The sequence below is a fragment of the Haplochromis burtoni genome, unplaced genomic scaffold, assembly GCF_018398535.1.
Source record: "Haplochromis burtoni strain Fernald_Lab_line unplaced genomic scaffold, NCSU_Asbu1 Contig_312, whole genome shotgun sequence".
Classification (NCBI taxonomy): Eukaryota; Metazoa; Chordata; class Actinopteri; order Cichliformes; family Cichlidae; genus Haplochromis; species Haplochromis burtoni.
The window spans coordinates 392,091-407,882 of record NW_024582673.1 but is presented as its reverse complement, the minus strand read 5'-3'; the positions used below and the strand labels follow the sequence as shown (position 1 = coordinate 407,882).

Below are 15,792 nucleotides of genomic sequence, written 5' to 3'. Positions count from 1 at the left end.
CCCGTCTTTCAATCTCCCACACAGCCCTGCTCCTCTCTACCCATCGTCATTGTGTCTTAAATCTCTCTTTCCGCCTGATTTTGTCTCAAAGGTGATTGAGGAGGTTCTCGCTATAGATGAGAAAAGGCTCTCAATAGATGAAAGGAACTGTGTAGAATCAACACATTAGACAGCCTTGCTGCTCCACTCCCCCTTAAAGTAACAGAATGATGCAACACGCTCTCTCACACGTATGTGAGGGAGAAGGAGTACTATGCATTAAGATATCTTGCCTGTGGGAGCAGAGGTAGGCCAACAAGTGGGGAGATGAATAGTGCTAAGGCTTGTTAGACCACATATGAGATGGGAATGAGGCTGGTTCTTTCCTTCCTCAAAGCTCAGTATGAAATAGATCTCCTTTCAGCTGAGATGGAGCTTTTTAATGTGTGATTTGTGTGCGGGTACCATTGTGAGTTCAGGCATCTGCACAGATGTGGTCGAAGTTGTGATAAGAGAAAGATTTCTGCAAACGGCTAAATCCATGTTAACCACAAGAGTAGCATGCCATGGATGCATGTACGGAGGTATACTCGGACACACGCCCGTGCGTATAACTCACTGTGGTGTCCTGAGCCTGTGTGGCCCAGCACTGGGATGTGGAGTGAAGCAGGAAATGTGTGAGCCATGAAGGCATGTGTTTATGCTGGCTGCAGTCGCCCATCACCAGCCAGAGGGAAAACAGACACCAGGGCCGCTCCGCTTGCTCTCCATCTTACTTCTTCCCCTCCAAACCCTCAGCGTGATCTTTTGTCACCTCTGGGTCTCCAAGATTTCAGCTCTCGCACAAGTTTCTTTATTATTCCTCTGTTTTTCCTTCTCATTGTTTTTCTTCACTTCTCATCCTTGAAAAGCAGGCTACAAAAACAAATCTGCACACTACATGTCAGATATTATAGTTCTTTTAATAACACAAAGCTGGTCTTTAATGTGCACGGTTCAAAGAGGGACGTTATCGACAGAAAATCAGTTCCAGAAATAAATACTTCCAAAACAGCTCTCCACCACAGCAGCAGAAGTAACCCCTGTGGGGACCCTCTATTGGCTGTAAAGATGAGCTGTTTAGATAATGACACTTATAAATAAAAGTATGAATACTCATTAAAGACAAATAGTGAAGCAGTGAGGCAGTGTTAATAAAAATGAAAATTTAATAACCCACTAATAATACAAAAATAAATAAAGGCTGACTTACAGGACTTGGCTAAATTTCTCACTGTTGTTGGCTGGAGCCCTGAATCAACAGTTTGCTCTCATCGAGGCAATTTTTCCTCAAGCTTTGGACAATAAAGTTTTGGACAATAAAAGTCCCGTCACACAGTTGAATGGATTTCAGTATTTCTCTGTTTGTAATACGGCTGCATTAGCCTAATCATTCCCTGATGTTTCCTATACTCTGTGTAACTTTGTATGTGTAGTGCAGTGACCCAGCAGCATGCTTGATTGTGATCTGCACTCCGTTATGGGTAGGTGTTGGAGCATGGTGTGGCAGGCTCCAGCACCGAGGAATATATGCACAGAGTGGTTTCAGAGTTTTGTCTACCTTTGTCTATAGGATAAAACACTGAAACCAACTAAGATAAACTGTGAACTGAACCTAATGTTTCAGTCAGGGTCACTATAGTCAAAAGAAGATTAGTTCCATCTGCTGTAATTTAGATTTGGCATCATAGCTCAGTGGAACCTCCCCACGTTTCCACACATATATGGAAATCAGAAAGAGCTGTGGCGAGACCCCCTCACAGCGCAGGCATCAGTCACAACAGATATGACATTGAGTCAGAGACGGGATAAAAAGGAGCTGGGGTGGAGTTAGGTTACAAAGTGGCTTGCAGATCTTTAACAGCTAAATAGCGTACACTATGAGATTTACCAAGTTGAGCTATCAGCCGATGTTGAGATCAGTTGAGTTTGATGTTGGTTTTATTTTCTTTGGCTGCCAAACGAGCGCCGTTCTCTAGGTTTGGAAGGATGCTGATTGCTGATTGGCATGTTTTGGCTTGGCAACTTATACTCCAGGTTTTGCAGACCATGATCATTTTCTGTTCCACCTCACGTCTTGCCTCACTTATCTTCATCACTGTCACATGCTCTCAAGCAGTTCGTCTCTCTTTGATGTACTCCTTTGCTTTGGGTTTTTAACTTTGTCCATCTACTCTTCGCTTTTGTCACAGTGCGCCTTTGACTTCTTTGCTTCTTTTGGTTCCACGATGCAGCTACTGACACTGCCAAGTATTCTTCTGGGGACATTACAGTGGAGACAGTTGAAGGAGTTGACGGAGCGATCAATCAAGGGTCCCTGTTCGAACTTGAACTGGGGGTTGTGGTTTGCCATTGGTCCCTTAATTTATCCTCGAGTTCGGAAACTTTACTTTCCATACTCTAAGGCAAACCGACATCTACAGCAGACTCCTTCTAATTTTTGCCGAAGTTAAACTTTAGTACTTTGTGAGCATGCATGAAGACACTTCCCTCATAAATATTTATTCTTCCCACGTAACTGAAACTCCTGTAAAGCATTCGGGCCTCTGTCTCCTGCTGTTACACATCTGTCCAGGCTAACTGTGAGCAGAAATGTTCTCCTTCAGACAAAATAAAATCCTAAATGTTCAGATTTTTAGTTATTTTAGTTTTTCCAATTGAAATAAGTTCGAACAAAGTGTCCTGAGGCAACTCTGGCTTTCATATAGCACGTTCACAAGTGTTGATTGTGCTAAGGCTCACTAATAGAAGCTAACTTTTCCAAACACTTGACCTTCATCAAGTTGAAATGGACAATTTACCACAAGCTTTGCTGGATCTGAGAGGGTTTAGGATAGAAAAATGTTCTTGCATGAGAACCAAATGGTACATGAGGTGTGGAGTGTGGGAGAGGACTGATGTTATGGGTGACGATAGTGATATTAATGTGCTTTGAAAGAACAGGAAGTGAACACACAGTTGACCTTTAAGACTTTCCGATATTCTATCTCTGTCTCTTTTATCTGCCTCTTCTCACGAACACACCATTCTCCTCATTAAAAAAAGCACCTTTGGCCCGTCCGCGTAGCAGCAGCCTGTAAGAAAAACAGAGGGAAGAATTAACGGCAAAAAGAGTTATGAGGCAGCAACGAGGTTATATTTGTAATGAAACAAGTGTGTCATCTTCTGGCTGCACAAAGCACTGGATGGGGAACGGGGTGTAAAGATCTCTCAGGCATGCAGAACGCCAACTGAGAAGTTTGAAAGCTTTAGAAAGACAGACTGTCAACAAATGGCGTCGTTACTATTTGACGAGTCCCAAAAGTGCCTTTCAGCTTATGTTTTGTTCTTTTTTTCTGGTGCTACAGTCAGAAAATGTGTTTTAAAAATGTACAGTGCAGAAAAACAAAGCAGACCTCTAATCCTGTACCTACCTGCTCTCACTCTTCCTCTCCCCCTCTCTGTTTGATATCATCCTCCATCGTAAGCAGCTGATAGTGATGGAAAATTGGTCAATACAGATAGAGATACAGGCTCATCGGCGGCTGTGCAGGTCAGCTCGGGCGCAGATAGATTTAGCGGACCAAGCACGGTCAATGTCAGTGGGATCTGTGAGGCTAAGTCCCAGTGAGCGTGTGGATCCCGGTGATTGAGTGATTGAGCGCTTAGCGTTTGAGCCTGTGGACAGCCCAAACAACTTAATCCCCACCCCCACCATCACTAACGTCCCACCAGCCCCAGCCCACTCCATCCCTTCTCTAACTCCAGATCAAACAGCAGAGAGGGTTGAACGGAGGCAAATTTAGAGGAAAGGGCTTTAGCTAGGGGGAAAAAGAAAAAGCTCCTTAATGATTTAATCATGGAAGATACTTATTTGCTGTAATATGAGGGTCGCCGCTCAGCTCTGTACACTGTGTACAAATCTCTGTAGGCCAGCGATGTGTGGCTGATGAGGACGGGAGAGTTTGTGATTATGGAGTTGGATTAAAAGACGAGGTTGTGCTTTTTTGATTGGGGACAAAATCGGAGTCGGAGGTCAGGCGCACTGGTTGGAAATGGGATGATCCTTTACGGAGAGAGGATATCCACTTATAGTTTGAGGCATGCAACCTTATATTATTGCCACTGCTTTTTCATACAGAGACGGCCTATTGAAAAAGTAAAGTATCCTAGGGCTGACCACCAGGATGGTCTTGATATTTTTCCTGTGTTTAGTATTGATGGTTATCTAGAATCAACCGCTGGAATCAGATGCTTGCCTTTTCTGACCTTATCAAATTATAATTTCAGGGTTGGGGGTTTTGCTGATTTTACACTGCATTTCAAATAATTTAATAAGTTTGTATTAGCATTAGCATTGCTCATTATATTATAAGGTTCCTGGGCCATTTAAAACAAAATAGTATACCAGATGTGCACATGTGAACATATTAAAAATGGTTGTGATGTGTCTCTCTGAAGTGAAGTGTTTGCACACCAGATGACTGATTAGCTGTTCCATTTTAAAAACTTCTCAAGCACCTTAACCACGCAAGGCAGTTTAACATTAATGTACCCATGTAAATACAAAGTAACTCCACAACAACAATAAACTCGGTGTCTCATGAGAATCTGCTGCTCTTTGCATTAGCATTGTTGTCTGTGCTGCAGTGTTCTTCATGCCGGCTGATAATTGGTTGGTGATCCTCTTTCTTCATCTGGGTAGCCAAGATGATGACTCACTTTCTTGACTGTTATAGATACACCATCTGTGTAGCGTGCATGTAGCCGCACTTGTCAGTGTATGAACGCATTCACAATAGCAGGTTTACGTTTGGAACAGAGTGGTAAATGTGGCAGATTTGGCTTTGAGCTGCTTTACTAACGAAGCGCTGCGGCTACAGAGTACAGGCGATAGTCTTAGTTATTGATCAGAAGTCGTGGTTTTACTGTGCACATGATGGTTACAGCACCACAGAACCTGCTTTTTGGCTGTTAAATATGGAAAAGATCGCTGTGTGTAATGTATATCTGACAAATAAAGGCTCCTATAAAAAGAAAAGTCTGGTAAACTAATTTCAAAGTTTATATATTTTCAAACTTGTAGTCCTTGAACCCAGAAAGGGCCTTTTCTTTCCTGAATGCGGAGTTTCACTTCACAGTTTCTGTAAAGTAAGTTCTCTTTTTCCCCAAATTAACACTGATGTATTTGAGAAGTTTGGATTCCTTATAATTATTCTTAAACTAAACAAGCTTCGGCTGTTTGGCATCAAGCTCACATATTGATTTCTATAGAGCAGAGTTTCCTCGGTGGAGCCACTTTGGTGTACGAAGCCAAGTCTGGCTTGTTGTCGCTCGGGTTCACACACCTACACATGCATGGTCATGAGTGGATCATATAGCTGGAGAATAATCCATCTAAGTCCCTGAGTCCTCACATCAGAACTGTGTGTGGGTAGTCTTTATGCTCTGCTAAGCAAGCTTATCTTCTCTGTTTGAGCTGTAAAGCCAAAGGTCTTAAAGGTGCTCATGTCTCAGAGGCCCTCTGCCTCTGACCTCAGAGGAAGACTGAGACTTGCTGTCTTTGCACTAGTGCAAACTGAACAGTATAGAAAATATAGTATATTTTAAGAAATATCACAGATTTTTATTTCATTTTTCACTCAAATGTTAATGCTTTCGTGCTGCTGTAAAGAGAAGAGCCCCTGGATGTTGCACACTGCGCACAGATTATGGCAAATAAGCCGCGATGATGATGATTACTGGAACTGGATCACCGACGTTGATTACTGGCCATGCATGCGGCACATGGAGGTTAAAATAGGAGTTCGTGTGGAAAAATCTCACAGTGATCATGAAATTGCCACCTGTGTTTCTTCACCGACGTTGATCTTGGCTATTCTGGCCTCATTTAGAGCTCTGCTGACTTAACGTTTTGATTGGAATAATCAGGGCCTTCCATGAAGGGCAGAGCTATTTTGCTCTCTGATTCAGTGTTACTATTTCCAATCTGTGGTTCCTCTTTGACTTGCCTTTGCTAAATGAAGGAGACGGTGAATGTGAAAAAAAGCCTTGCCAGTATGCTTCCTGTAGGTTAAAGGATGAGGAAGAGGTGAAAAATGAGAAGGAAAGAAGAAAAGAGAAAAAGAGGAGAAGAAAGGCAGGCAGAGCTGAAGTAGAAAGATCCAACTTCTCAGATCGCACCAATTACAGGAACCTTCAGGAGCCAGTGTCTGCAAAAAACATTAGCAGCCCTTCTCACATCCTTTCCCCGCCTTTGCCTTGGCACGCTGTGTCTTTTGCTTTCCGTCCCTCCTTCATCTTTCTCTTTTCTTTTTTCCATTTTATCTTACGATCCCGGTGGGGTTACTATTGGTGAGGTACTTAGGTCCTGCACTAAGTTTTCCCCCAGTGTGAGAGTGCGCTCTCACACTGCAACTGGGGAGCCCTGAACCAGCATTGAAGCATTGAAGCGCTCATTGTAGCTGGCTGGTAAAAAAGCAAGTTGATTGCAATTTTTTTGGAACCAAACACAGCAACGAAAGATTTTCTAGCTAATACCTGTCGGGAAGACGTAGTCCTGGTTTTTCACAGCGGTAAAAACCACTACAGTGGTAAAGTCTTACTTGTTGCAAGAAAAAAGACTTGAGGCTAAAGCTTGATATTTGAGGTTAAAAAATATGCTTGTTCTCAGTGTGTGATCCATTAAAGATTTCATTAAAGATCATTTTTGTATTGTAACGTTGTATGATTGTAGCAATGTTTAATTTAGTTTTTTTCCAGTGTGTCTGGCGTGTATCAGAATCTGAACACTTGAGTAATCCCAGCGGAAAGTATGTATCCGTATGTGTTGGTAATTCTTGAAAATAAAGGATGAAGCTCCTAATGTTAAAATGTGATGGCACTGAAGAAAGGTGTCCATTTAAATGATTTCTACAGTGCTGCATCATAAACCCAGCTTCCGGTTGCTTTGGCCACTAACCAGCTCCTGTGGTTGCCGGTAGTTTGTATAAAAAGTGCTGACCTGTCTGCAAACACTCGCAAACTATTCACCAAGCACTAATAAAAGTGTGATACCAAAACAGAGAGTGCTCATTTCAAAAGTTGCACCTTTTTGAAATGCAAATATACATTGTTGGTTAAGAGTGCTTCTGTTGCTAACAACTGATCTCTAAGCCTGTGTGAATGAGACCCAAGGAACTTCCACATTGGCAAGTTGTCTTTTTGCTCTCTTGCTACAAACTGTAAAGCTAAAATCAAATCCTTCTGTGGAGATATCACTTTTTACTTAACTACATCTTTTTTTAAAACCCTCCAAATGTCAGAGTTTGGCAGATTTATTGCAGAGCAGATTGCATTACATTAGTAATGCTGGCTGTTGTTCTTCTGACCCCTGATGATAGCTGACGCAGATGTAGGACAGTGGCTGCGTGACTCACAGAGGTACTGATGGGATGAGAGGACGCAGAGCGAGCGCGCTCAGATCTCTGTGGCATTCTCTGAACACTATTGCTGTTAGGGGTGGGGAAAAAATCGATGCTGTGTAGTATCGTGATATTTTGTTTGCTAATAATGTATCGATACAGGGACAGCAGAAATCGATATTTTGTTACAAAAAAGGTTTTTGTGCTCTGACTTCAGAGCATGTTGATCAGCTCCTTTTTCTGAGCAAGAATCCTGACATTCCTTCACTGTCCAAATGTGCTTAACTGTTTTATGGCAGCAATAAACATGACAGTTTACTTATTTTAATTTTAAGACATGTTTTATTTTAATTAAGTTTAAAACTTTTTTATTTAATGTAAAATTATATTTTGTTTTAATTTACTTTCAAATTCTTCAGTTGCTGAAGGGGCTGCATAGTTTTCATAAATTGCATAGTTCAGAATAGCTGTAATTGTACCAGATGGTTGCATTCAGTTAAGTTGGACTAGACTGTAATACAAACAATAAAACTGACTGAAATGAGAGAAAGACTGAGAGCGAGACTTTGATATTAGATAAAATGAATATTGATAAAGTTTACCTTTATGTACAGAATCTGAATATTGCAAAATATTTAAAAAAAATCTCAATAATATCGTATCGTGCGTTAAGTATTGTGATAATATCGTATCGTGGGATGTATGGTGATTCCCACCTCTAATTACTGTACCCTAAAGACAGGACGAGTCCCTCTGTGGGGCCCGCAGAGCGCAGAGAAAGGCGTTGTTAGGACATAGATGACTGACATGTTAGTGTTATCTCTCGACTGTGCTGGCCAAGCATGTTTGCACATCTGGGGTAACATATCTGTGCTGACCACAGAGGTGGTGATTAAATGTAATGACTTAATTTTTCTCCTGGGAGGTTGGGTAACATAAGAGAGGTTTACTGGAGGCATTCAAGCTCCGAAGGCTCACAAGTGCAACTAAATCTGGCTCTGGCATGGAAATCTCGATAGTTCAGAAGTGACCATTGCAGAAGGCATGGTCTCCTCTTCAGGAGACATTAAACTGAGATTGTCCAATAATAGGGGCGCCTCTGTGTTTAAGAACTCTAGAAGGAAGTCCAGAGTTTCTGCTTTAAGCTGCTCTTTTTCTTTGTGCCTTTCAGATATTGTTTTTTTCCTTCTTTTCTTTTTTTTTTTAGTCCAACATTTTTGTGTAGGTGCGGCGAGCAGCCCACAGCTGCACTTTTTTTTTCTCTCTCTCTTTTTTTTCGGGCAGCGGAATTTGAAACTTAAGCAAAATATACAGGTCCTTTCATCAAGCCCTGCCACGGTGAGGAGAGAGGAGGGAAAAAGGTAGAGACAGGGAGATGACCATTAGTCTGTTCTTCTGCACTCTAATTTCACTGGAAGATAAGTGAAATCACATGTTGGCAGCGATTCGGGGGGAAAATACAGAGCAGAAGAAGAGTGAAGGGAAGGAAAGTTTCAGATGGAGGCAGAACAGCACTGCATAGGCAGACCTAATGTAAAATACATTTTATAACAATAACACGTAGCACGCTGTAAGACTATGGGATTGCTAGACGACAACACGTGCATCTGTTCTAAAAATAAGCAGGCGTTTGTTTACACCCACTATGTTATTTCACATTTAGTTAATGTGGTCAGCAGTGTTAATGTACATATAAAAATACAGTATAGATTAGGTGAACGTCTGAGTGCCCTAAAGTGCTTCCATTTGTTAGCAATGACACAAACCTCTTAGCAAGTCCTTCCCTATTGATAACCAGCAAATATGAAGAAACAGTAGCATCCATTTAGAGTCACGTTTGTTTTCCCCTAATGAATGTAAGTCCAATATTCATGCTCCATTTAGCTCTCGTTCTGCCTCCACTAACTAATGAGGGTAATATCTGGCCCTTTTGCAGCTAAATGATCCGCTGTGTTCACCAGCTAGTTGCTAATTTTTCTGTTGTTTGGTGCTGGATTGGTTTATGGAAGCTATTCTGCTGTAAATTGTGCTATGAGGGCGTATAACATAAGAGCATGACAAGATGCTATGGAGCTGAGAGTTGAGTGAAACATTTCTGTGGAGTTTGCCACTACAAACAGCTGATTTCTCACTTTAGCAGTGATCAACAAGAAAAAACAATATGGAGTACGGCTGCGTTAAGCTTTGTAACACAGCACTGTGGGCTCTCTAGCAAGTCTCATGTTACGCAGCATATCATGGTGTCATCATGTTGCCTAAAAACCACCAAAGGTACAAAAGTCACAGAGCAATGGTACTCACGCATATGCATGTTCTGTTTGATGCTGTTTGATATGAAGTACCGTACCTCCAGGTTCTGTGTATGTCAGTTGAAGTGTCTTTGTTACCCAGTGGCATCTGAAATCTTCTTTCCAAAGACCTAATTCAAGATCATGAGTGTTTGTGTTTTGAAATCAGCATTAAGACAAAGAAAGAATAGTGCCCACTTTACTCCACAGTCTACAAGTCTCAAAGTAAACAAAGTATTTATCCTTTAATTACTCCAGTCACCTTGTGTTGCATGTGAGTGTGCAACTGCAGAAAAGAAGGATCTAATAAAACGGTTTAATAACACCAGCTGTGTTGTTCTAAAATGAATGTGGACCCTTCTTTGTGTCACTGTAAAAGGAAAATATGGGTTGCCTACACTTTAGTCTCTTTAACTTTGTTCTTTTGGTTTTCAGTTCTGGTTAATGACATGTTGTGAAAGCTGTCACAGAATGGGTTAAGGAAAAAACTCAAACATATGTGTAGGTCTTAACTAGGGCTGTTCGATATAACGATGTATATCAGACGACGATATAAAAACATCTGTCGTTTCATTTTACGCTATCGTTTGTTTCGTGGTGTCGCAAAATAAACTGTTTACAGCAAAATTTGTTTATGGTTCTGATGGTCACTGTAGTTATTATTACTTTCTTAAAGTTCTCTCTTTCTCTTATATTTAATATAACCTCACTACGGACGGACAAGCGCCTGTTTTTATGCGTTGTCATTAGCAACAGCGACGGTAACACCTTCGCATGTCCGCTTGTTTATGTTCCACATAAACCTTTCAGAATAAAGCTCAAGATCCTGTTGAGACTTTTCAAAATAAACTGAATCACGTGAAAGATGCAGAGTGTTTACGGATGAGAAGTAAAAAAGAGCCGTCAGGTGCTAAAAAATAAAGCTTAGACTCAAACGTTAGAACAGGCTTTTCCCCGCAGCACGCCGTGTAATAAATACTCACAAAGAAAACGGCGCTGTTACAACTTGTGTCTAAAAATGTATCGTTTCATGCATCAGTTAAAACACTCAACTCCAGCTCCAGCTGGAAACACTTCACACAAGTCGAGCTGCCCGAGATTCACAGAGTTTACAGAAAATGTTACATTTTTGTGATTTATATCGTTATCGGACGATAGATGTCTCATATCGGGATATGAGGTTTTGGTCTTAACAGTCTTTGTCATGTCCTAGATGCATCAGTCAGTTTTGACCTTTCAGGAGATGCTGTTTGTGCCCAAACCCAGCTTTTCTGAAAGAGACTACGATGACAGGCAGTAGCTGGGAATGCATTCATAAAAACATTTCTAGAAAGGTACTGATGCCTTTGCTCAAGGGTTGCAGACTAACGCATTTCCTCCTGCATTTCTTCAGCCAGCTCAGAGAATTAAGCCTTAACAGATAAATTTGAAAGCTTATCTCTCAGTTGGGCTGCAGCAGACTCTCTGCTGTTAATGTGTCCTCAGGTGTAACAGTGCCATCTGACATAAACCTCCACTGATCTTCTGACTTCTACACTGCAACAACTCAACCCTGCATCTCATTTTACCTGACATCCACCGCCAGTGCACGCCTTATAGCCTCTCCTCTTTAACTGTCCCTTTGTTGACTGGCCTTCTCTTGGATGGCAGCCAGCGACACAGACAGTGTGAGTGATCTTCGTGAGCGGCATTTTGCCACCCCTCCTTCGCTCGTTCGCTCTAACCTTTCTTTAGTTTGCACCGCCGACGGCCCTCTAATCCACAGCGATGTATAATCCAGTCCCCGGTGCCAGTGGTAATGCAGGCTTAATTTCATTATGAAGTTTAATGGGCATAGCAACAGGCCGGGTTACATGAGTATAATGCAGTGTGGGTCTCACTTTGGGGATAGTTCCCCAAGGCATTCACAGTCTCAAACAATTACTTCCCCCTTTCCTCTGAGGTCCTATTATTCCAGCTGTGTGTGGAGCAGAACTGAGGTCCTGTCAGTTTGTCGATCAATCCACAAGCTTTGATCAGTTTCTATTGAATTGGCTCATCCACACACAGCAGATTGTCTTTGTGTGTCAGTGAAAGCTTTCAGCAGCAATGGGATGAAAGCTTGACCAGGAATCAGGTCAAGAAAATGTCCTTTTTTACATGGTGCACAGCACAGGAAATGGTCTTCTTTAGATGAGTTCTCACTGCTGGAAATCCTCCGTGGGGTTTAACCGATGGCTTAACTGATGCCATGCACACATGACAACCAGTCTCTAGCAGTAAGGGCAGCAAAATATTCGCGAATCAGCAGACTCTGACATTTTGTACCAGGCGACTGGCAGGATCAAGACAGGCTGAGTCCTAGAAGAGTTCAACAAGTTGCAAAAGCAACAAGTGAAGTCTTGTTATTAATCAGAATAGTTTGCAGTGTTCTTTCATTTTGTTTCAGAAAAGCAGAGATTAAGTGATACTTTTCACCACTACAGATATTCACAGTCTTAACTTTGCACTGGCAGATTTGAAGCGGTTAGACAAATTTTCCACAATCGAACCCAAACCCCCCCTTTCTGCTTCCATCCAGAAATTTTACGCTGGAAAAACAGAAACTCTAAAGCCTGTTTACATCTTTAGACGATGGATTGCATCATGCACTGTGATCACAACGTTAACTGCCTTATCCGCCTCCACACACATTTCAGATTCATACGTTCAGGGACGATCGCACAGAAAACGCACATGTACCCACAAAACTATGTTTAGACATGAAAAACAGCGCATTTATGACACGGTGGGTTTCTTTTCATGGGGGTACTTTATAACGTCTTCTCAAGATTGCATTTGTGTGTGTCGGATCGGTTCTATCTGGCCCCGGAGGATTGTGCTAGAAGATGACGAACGATGTACGGTGGACCGATGATAAACGCAGACTAAGTTTTACTGGATTTCCTTTTTAGTCCACGGTTTTGGCCAGTGCGCTGACTTTCCCTCCGAGTCTACTCGGCCTGCTAAAAGGGAAGAGAGTCACTAAACCCCCAGAAAACAACAGCAGAACTGAGTATAAAGAGAGCGCGAGAGAGTATACCTCTGGGATCTGGTGTGTCAAAGACGTCCTCCACTCATTCTTTCCCCTGATCAGTTTCTGATTGCATCTTTTCTCTTTCTCCAATCCATCCTCTCACACCTCCCTCATTTCCTTTCCTCTTCTTTCCTCCGTCCTCTAGCCCCCAACATCTCCCTTTTTCTCTGCAGTTCTTCACCCCACCCTGTATTTTTTTCTCCCTTTTTTTCATTTGCAATTACAGTAATATGTAACATCAGGCGCAGTGAGATTTAGGGCTTTACCTTACATAACCCCGGGATTTAGCTGCAGGGTTTTAAGGCTTCTCTGAGCCGCTGAGCTGGGGGCAATCGGGCCTCTTTAAAATATTTTCAAATGGCTGAAATCCCCAAAGGGCCCATGAGTATGTAGGGATAGGAAGGCTTTGAGGGCCTTGACACAGCACAACCGTCATTATTTAGTGGAGCCTGATCCATTTAAAATACAGCCTTCTCTTTTCTATTCAGTGGCAGCGTTTGTGTCGGGTTAATAGACGGGGGTCAAGACGCACAACACAAACACACACAGCTGTTGACATATTCATGGTACTCCGCTACATCCATATACAGTTACATGATGTCGCTGTCTACTTCAGGCGTGCACTATATATGTTATTTTTATGTGTCCAATTTTATGCTTTCTTCCACCAGATGAACAGTCCTCGGCCTCCTTTTACCCCCCACATGAGCCTCCACGTACACTCGCTCTTGCCAAATTCACTTATTTCCCCTAAAGATGGCAGCTAAGTGTTGAGTTACAAGTCTATGCATGTGTGTGCGTGCTCTTTGGTCACGCAGAGCTCTTGGCACAGGAGAAGTTTCTTTTTTTTAATTCGTTAACTTTAATGTGATATGACTTTATATTAAACTGTAAAAGAGTAGAAGGAGGGGTTTGGGCTTGGAACCAGATCACTACGCCAACCAAAGCCTGATTTTATTCCTCCTTGAGGCAGGCCAAACGGACAGGCCGTAAATTTGAAATAATGAACTGCCTGGCCTAACTCGGTGATTTGAGCAGGGAGGGAAGTGAACTGCAGAGAAGAACCGGGTACGGCCTGATGGAGGGAAGATAGAGCAGGGGAGAGAGAGAATGGGCGGAATAAGTAAAGAAAGTAACTGACAGATAGTGGCGTGAACAAAAGCAGATGAGCATAGAAGATGTCACTTGAGGACAATGCTTTGCATGGGAAGCAGAAGAGGAGTATTTTTCAGCAGAGCCAATGGTGGCTCTGATACTCAAAAACATGCATAATGTTAGCACGTTTGGGTTTTTAAAACTGCTTCTTCTGCTTCTTAGGGCAAATTTTTAATTTCTCCCTGGCGCAGATCCTGAGCCAGAGACTGGGGGTGGGGGGTTAAGATGTAAAGCCACCAGGATTAGGCTTATATGAGGGGAAGACATGGGAGACGAGGCTGGGGATGAGCCTTTACGGAGTCGCAGAGGCCACAGCTGACCGGGCTCCTCGGCGTTGCTCAGGCAGTCAACAAGGGGCTTTGCAGCAACCCTGAAACTTGTGTGTCTTACTGCACACGCAACGGAGGGATGAGGAGAAGATAAGTTTGGAGATTAAAGCGGGGCATCGAGTGGTGGAAGCTGATGATGTTTTTATGACGAAAGTCCAGAAATGCTCGTAAGTCAGGGAGACTCAGCAGTTCAGTAAGATCTCATGGTTCACACCACATCTCCGCCTGCATTTCTCTTTCGTTCCCATTTGCTCCATCGCCTCGCTCGACCAAAAGACCTCCCGCCCGCTATTTTTTTATCCGTTTTACTGGCCTTCCTGTGTTTTAACAGCCTTTTATAACCGAACTGCAGCTGCAAAAGAAAGCAGGAGAGTTTGGTAGGGAAAGGGGTAGTTAGAGAGGGAGGGAAAGGGAGGGAGCGGGAATTGAATCATGAAATGAGGACCATATTTCCATACTGCGCTGAAATGTGGACTTTCCATTTTTGTAACTGGGGTGCTCTCTCTCTCCCGTCATTCCTTCTCTTCCTCCCTCGCCCTCGCTGTCAGTGAAGTGCTCGGCGCAGCTGTTCGTCAGTAGTTGTCTGTTTGTTTGTGTCTACCCGTCCCCCACCCCTCACCCCGCCTCCCCCCCACCCGCCGCCTCCCCCTCTGCCTTTAGCTCATGTAAACTTTGCTTTTCGTCATGCTTTTTCCACTGCTGAGCGTCTCTGCTTTTGATTAAAGTAAAAAAAGAAAAAGGAGCAGCAGATCCCACTCTCGCTCTCTCCCAACTGCAGCTAACAGAGACGCCATTTCATTTTTCTCCTCCACCCCTTCTTTTTTCGTCGTCTTCTTCTTTCCACAGCAGTTTGTTTAGGCCACATGGCTCTGTGAAAACTTCACTGCCAGTGTTTGTTGAGCTTTCCAGCAAGAGCATCTTGAACTGATATGACTTCCTCCTGTTTTATGACCACTACAAAGCCAACCTTTCTTTTGGTGTGTTAATATTGCAAGCCGCAGCGAGGCCGAAGCATCGGGCCCTGCCTCGCTCCAAGACCTCGCAGCCATCGTCGTAGAACTAACAGACGCTCCCTCGTAACCTCAAAAGTCAGCATCCTCGCCCTACAGATTCAATCACAGCCTCGGCCCCGGCACGTCTAAATTTTGCCACAGTCTGTTCCCGCTCTCATTGCCTCTGACCTCAGCGTGCTTAGATCCTCTTTCCCACTCCCGCTGCTGCCTCAGCCAGACGCACTATTGCAGCCGAGTGGGCCGCAAGCATCTGTTTACAGCGCTCCTTCTGCAGTGTGAGATAATGATGGCCAGATACAGCCCACAGTAAAATAAACACGCTGCCACCTCCCTCCTGCAGGCCTGAGTTAGTGCACAGCCTCACTGAGGAGGGTCTAACACAGATCCAAACCAAAGTGGAAGAACCCTGGCTCGTATTACTTCTAGAAGTCTTTAGGAATACATTCGCTTGATTGTTTTATTGGATGAAATAGTGAAACACGTGCAGAAAGATGACAGCCTCATCTGACCTGCAGTTGCTCTGTTTGATCCCCTCAGAGCTGTGAGTGTGTG

General features: G+C 43.1%; 1 protein-coding gene across 19 annotated transcripts in view; it reads left to right on the top strand.

The window, feature by feature from the left end:
* The window catches only part of nfixb (nuclear factor I/Xb), a 147,789-nt gene that overhangs the window by 84,579 nt on the left and 47,418 nt on the right, over window positions 1-15,792 (top strand). The window lies entirely within an intron of this gene.